Genomic DNA, 6,082 nt, shown 5'->3' with positions numbered 1-6,082 from the left:
CTAGATCAACATGATTGTTATCATTAAAAAGGGCAAAATGTTGTTTACATGACACCCTTATTTTCCAATATTTCTTTCATCGTTTCTCCAAGAATAATAATATTTATCTGATTATCTCTTGAAAGCAAAGTAAAATTTCGTAGTACATTAGAGTTTTTCATTGGTAACCCATGTGATCACATCATCGCCGTATAGCCAAAATGGCGTCAGTGCCATCATTTCGATTTTTTTTTCTTCAAAGCCAAACGGGCGTATGTTTTGTTAATTCTGAAATTCAGATTTACCGACTTCTTCCAATCTTTCACCAATTAATTTTGATAACAACTAATGGGCGTATCTCCAAATAGTGAGAACAAATGGGGTGTATCTCCAAGACATACGTCCGTTTACTTTTAGTCTCTTGGTTGATATTCTACTGGATTTAGAGCATGAATAACGGCAAAGGGGCGTAAGACTAAATAATCAGAATTAAAAAGGCGCATTTTCAGCACATGCTCTTCATCAATTCATCGATTGTAGTGTAGTCTCTTTAAGGGATAACAGAATGCCGCAAATTTTCCAAATTTTTGAACAAATTTCCTGCCGAAAGTTATCGATCTTTTTACAAATCAAGGCACAGTAATCTCCAGGCGCGCGTCGATGAAGATCAATGTGCTTTGGGTTCGAAAAATATTAATAACTTTGAACAGAAATTTTTTTTGAAAATTTCGAAGAAACGATGGCTTTTCTGTTACCTTTTAAATAAGATCTGAATAAGAAGCTACTTCACGACGATTCCGAAATATCTTTACGGATTGGATGGGAATGAAGAGTTATATCAGTTACTGCTACTACTTTATTGGTACACGCGATTTTTTATCTGTTTTGGAAGGAAATTTAACCCTAGTCTGGTCACCTGACGGGAAAATGCGACTTTAGTCACCTTCGCGGGAGAGTGCCGCCGTGTTACTTTAGGCTCCAACGTTGCCGAATCCACTCTACACTTCCGGGTGCGTTTAGCGAGTTCCCAGCAACGTCGCGCAACAGGCAAACTTCATTTAACGCGGGAAAAAATTGTTCACCTGTTGGAAATAATTTTTTTTCTCCCAGAAGTTAAGAGTACAATATTGAAAAAAAAATACTAGAATTTTCCAGACACTTCAATTGACAAATTCAATTTTTCTCAAATTTTTCCGGTCAACCAGTCGATGGCAAGGTGAATAAAACGACGTGTTGCGGCAATTCCCTCGCATGGTGACCGGTCTAGGGTTAATATTGGCATAGTAGGGAGCAGAGCAGCGGTGACAATCCATTTCGTGCATTTTTTAAAGTCTTCACTTGCGATGGACATTAAGAATTAAGACTGTTCATTAATAGAAGATGAATGGAACAGCAACAGGAAAACTCAGTAGTTCGCGGAGACAATTATTTGGTGAATTTCAACAACTAGTTAGTGGATTTTCTCCATGTTGAACGGATTGTTGAAGAATTATTTCGATCTCTTCATCATTTTTCTGACATACGGAGTGACGTCGAGAAAATTTCTATACGATTTTTTCATATACGTGAGTCTATTGTCAGAATTTAGTAATTCAATAATTTTTATATCATCGCATTCCCCATTTTCTATTCTATATCTGCCTAAAATTTGCAAACAAGGTGCTGACGTCACCCTGTACATGCCCTTTTGAGATAGCGAGGAAATAATAAACACGTAATCGTTCACATATTTCTCCTCTTTCATCATTCTTCTATAAATGAACTAGTATTTTTTTCAATTCCTGTAGTGAATAAGCGTGCGCGGAGAAAAAAGAGAGAAAAATTACCAAACAAGTCAACTAATGGTGGAGCGGAATCCATTTCTAGGCCTTTTTCATCGTAAATCGGTGCCAAAATTGCGAGACGAATACACGGAGAGAAATATTCAGTAAAAATTACGGAAGTCACAATTCACTCACCGAGTACGGAATCGACTCAGAAAAGTTAAGTGAGGGCCTCGTAATTTTTCACAAGAGATTTTGATAAAAATTACGGAACGCTCCGAAAAAATTCCGTGACAGTTCCGTAAAATTTCCTACACCCACATTTCGCTCCGGAATTACGGAAAAGATACGTAATTTTTATTGAACATTTTTCTCCGTGTAGTGAATTTTTCTCCGATGGCTCGGGAAATTTACTAGACGAGAGGGTAATCTGTGCCGAAACTATTAAATTTACCATTTATTCCATCAAAAATTATCCCATGAAGGAATAATTGCTCAATATTGCGTAATCGTGAATGATTACGCAATAATGAACAAAATTTCAATTTCGTCCATCCCCGTGTCCTTCACCTTCATCGGAGCCTGAAGAAAATGCCCTACCGATGCGAGAAATTTTATCCCTGATGAATCAAACCCAGAGTTAACTTTGGGTTCATGGAAATTTCCCAGAGTTTCTCTCTTTCTTCGCTGGGTTTTTTCCATAAATCTAGAGTTAACCGAGAGTTAACTTTGAGATTGTATTGATCTATCAGGAATTGTACAGGCAACAGTATTTTGTGCATCAATAGATGTAATGTTTAACAAACGAATCGTAATATATCTTCCGCAAAACGTATTTTTTATTAAAGCACAATTTCAAGTGATGGGATCATTCGAGCATTCTTATTTATATATATATCGACTAGTACCAGTTCATATTTATCTCTAGATGTATAGTAGTAAAGTCAAGGCTTCATGTTGATTGCAATTCGCCAACAATGCAGAATCATCATTCGTACTTCGTAGTCAGTTAATTAGTGAGTATCGCAGGAGTTATTGTATGAAGAAAAGTGAAAATTTGAAGTTTTTTTTTGATGTTCTGCATATGATATTCATCTCGAATTTTGAATGGAAATTCATGAAATATTCAGGAAATTGAATCATTGCCAGTACTGACGGCTTTTTTTTCAACTAGAAAAATTATCAGAGTGTTGAAAATTATATGAACATAAAAATTCTCTTTTGATGGAGAGTCGAATAGTCGAGATTTTGATAGAATCAAAAAGCTATTAGGAGAATTCCTTTAAGCCAAGATTAAATCGCTTATTAATGATTTTTTAAGTTATCTCTGGAGGTCTTAGAGACTTCTGGAGGTCTCTGATAAATTGAGTTTTAATGTAAAGAAAGTTCTTGAAGAGAACTTTATTCACAATTAGGGAAAAAGTGTATGAAATTCAATATATCCTCTATAGGGCAATTAAACAAATATTTAGTTGCACTGTTAAAAATTTTTGTCTGAAATTTCCGGTACACTTTATGGAAATTTTTATAATATTTGATTATCACTGACATTTTAAGGAGTTTCGTCATTGAAAACTCAGGATTTCGTGGAAAAATCAAAGAGAACTGTAAATTTTAGTTCCATTTTTTCCTGAAAATGAATAGCAAACCAGGAAATTCCGGTAAATATATTCTTGAATTTTCAGGACAGTGACACTGAATGCGATTTAGGGGGAAAAATCATGAAATTTCAGATTTCACTGAAAATTCAATGTAATTTAGCATTGAATATTCATATTAGATTGGAAATTCAAATAAATTGAGGGATTCTTGTCTTTATGCTGCTTAAAATTCTGGAATCTTACTGAATTTTCAGTGAACCTTGAAATCTCGTGATTTTTTTCCCCTAAATTGTATTTAATGTCACTGTCCTGAAAATTAGTAATCAACTGTCCATGAAATTTTATTTTTTTTCTAAAATCGATTCAAAAATCGAGAAATTCGAAAGGAAGATCCAGAGATTTTTTTTTAACTAATAATTAGAGAATAGTCATCATAGTTTCCTTTTTTCTCCCCCCCCCCCCCACAAACCTTTGGAAGATGCGGCGGAGTTTCTTCCAAAATTTATGGCAAAAAAATCACGCGATTGATAATTATCTCCCCAATGAATATAACTACTCAATGAATCGATTATACATAAATGAATTGTTCATTAAAATCCAATTGTCAATCACTCAGATCGGGGAATTATACGGTGGATAATGGGACGTCAGTGCGTCGAACCATTCGATTAAACAAACGAGTTGTTCAGGGCAACTGCCGCATTATTGTGGTATATGTTCTTATGATGACACCAACCGTATTGGCACTGAATTTATTAGATAGATGAGCATTACAAACAAATGAGCGCCTGAATAAATACGTTGTGGAATCTGGATTCATTGACTTTTAATGGCACTCAGAGCATATCAGACATTATTATCACTCCGTGATAACGATTTTTTCTGATAATGGATGATAACGTATGTCACTCGGTGCATCAGACATTATTGTTGCTTCCCTGATAACAATGTTTTGCATTAATAAACGATGAAATACATATCCACTTACATCATATAAAAGCTTTCACTCGATGTGTTGCAACAGCTGCATCATGAACGATAATGAATTATAAAATGCTAGATATTGGCTTCTGCGGTCATTCGCAGACTCGAAGGATGTTGAAGGAAAGGGTCTAAGCGGAGAGAAATCTCAGCGATGGAGTGAATTTATTGCCCGATATTTCGACTCCCTCTGCGGAGCCCACGGAGAGAAATTTTTTAGAAAAATTCTAGTGCTAGCAGGGGAAAAGAGGCGCAAAGTGACGGCCAGGAAAAAATTTCAATGCCGGCACTAGATTTTTTTTTGGGAAAACGTGAATTTTTCCTCGTATTTTCTGCGAAAATTTCACAGAAATCGCCCGAAATTTTACCTCAACAGCACTAGAATTTCTCACAGCATCAACAATTTCTCTCCGTGCATCACCAGAGGCGTATTTATTGCGTAAACTATAAGATGGAAACGAAAATCCGAAACAAACGTAATCGGTAAAACATTCATAAAATACACCGGATATAATTCAGTAGCGAAGTGGTAAAACGGTTCAACTCGACTCATCTCCCAGTTGAGTTTTTGAGGAATATTTCGGAATCTAAGGGAAATAGGAAAATTTTTGTAATTACATTTGTTGTAGCTCTCAATCGGCTCTACAAAAAGCTTATGACAAAATTTTTGCTATCTCCCTTAGAGCCCGAGATATTCGTTGAAAACGGGTCAATAGTCAAAATTGTCTTGTACCGTTTTACCACTTCGCTACTGATTTCTTCGTGATAATAAAAAAGAATAGTATATTTTGATACGAGTGCTTAATAGTATACAGTCGAGGCTTCATATAAGATACCTCTCTATAAGATACGTCGAGCTCCGAGCGCTCGAGGCCTACCCCCACGCTTGGCACTTTCCTCGTCTTCCGAATGTTTAGTTCCCTAGACTTCTTATAAGATACCTATGGCCTCGATCATTTTGCAACGGGAAAGAGTGCTTATAAGGATCAAACGGAGTTGAAGGTCAAATAGAGGGGACGAACGAAGTGATCATAAGGGTCAAATGACCTTACGGGTCAAGAGTTTAAGGGTGCCAAGTGAATTTGGCGATGACCTTGAAAATTGACATTCACCAACAAAGTTATAATTTTTTTAATTAATAGTATTACACAGATGGTGAACATCGGTGACAATTTTCAAATTTCAGTACTTATGGATATCGAGAAATTAAATAAACAAAATCAGTCTTATACACGGCCTCTTATGGAGTTTTGATTAAATTGAACGTTTCAATCCCCTAGGAACTCAAGAAAAATTTGAAAAAATTTGAAGATATGGGGAATGATGTGTTCAATGTGATGGCGACAAAAAACAATGGGGTACCGGGGTGAATAAGAGAGATATTTCAACCCGCCGTACCCATTTGATCCCATGCTTTCTCGAGGTTCGTCACGCGAAATAGAGGATTTTCCGCATTTATTTTCTCGATGTCTAGTTCCGGTTGCGGGTTTGAAATTTCGTCGGATGGATGAATACATATTTCTCCAATGATGGAGGGAAAGAAAAAATTTTTTTTGAATCTTTTTTCAAATTCACTTGGCACCCTTAAACGTGATAGTCAAGTGAAGTAATCAGGAGGGTTAACCTCTCACGTACGGGGTCGATGTCATGCATCGACCCATGAAAATATGAATGACTCTTTGAAATTGATTATTTTCAAAACTGTGGAATTTAACTCAACCAAACAAATAACAACGAAAAAAGGAATACTGTAGCTTC

This window comes from Diachasma alloeum, unplaced genomic scaffold (assembly GCF_001412515.2).
Source record: "Diachasma alloeum isolate Michigan unplaced genomic scaffold, Dall2.0 Dall_scaffold_78908, whole genome shotgun sequence".
Classification (NCBI taxonomy): Eukaryota; Metazoa; Arthropoda; class Insecta; order Hymenoptera; family Braconidae; genus Diachasma; species Diachasma alloeum.
Note: the sequence above shows the minus strand (reverse complement) of the source record.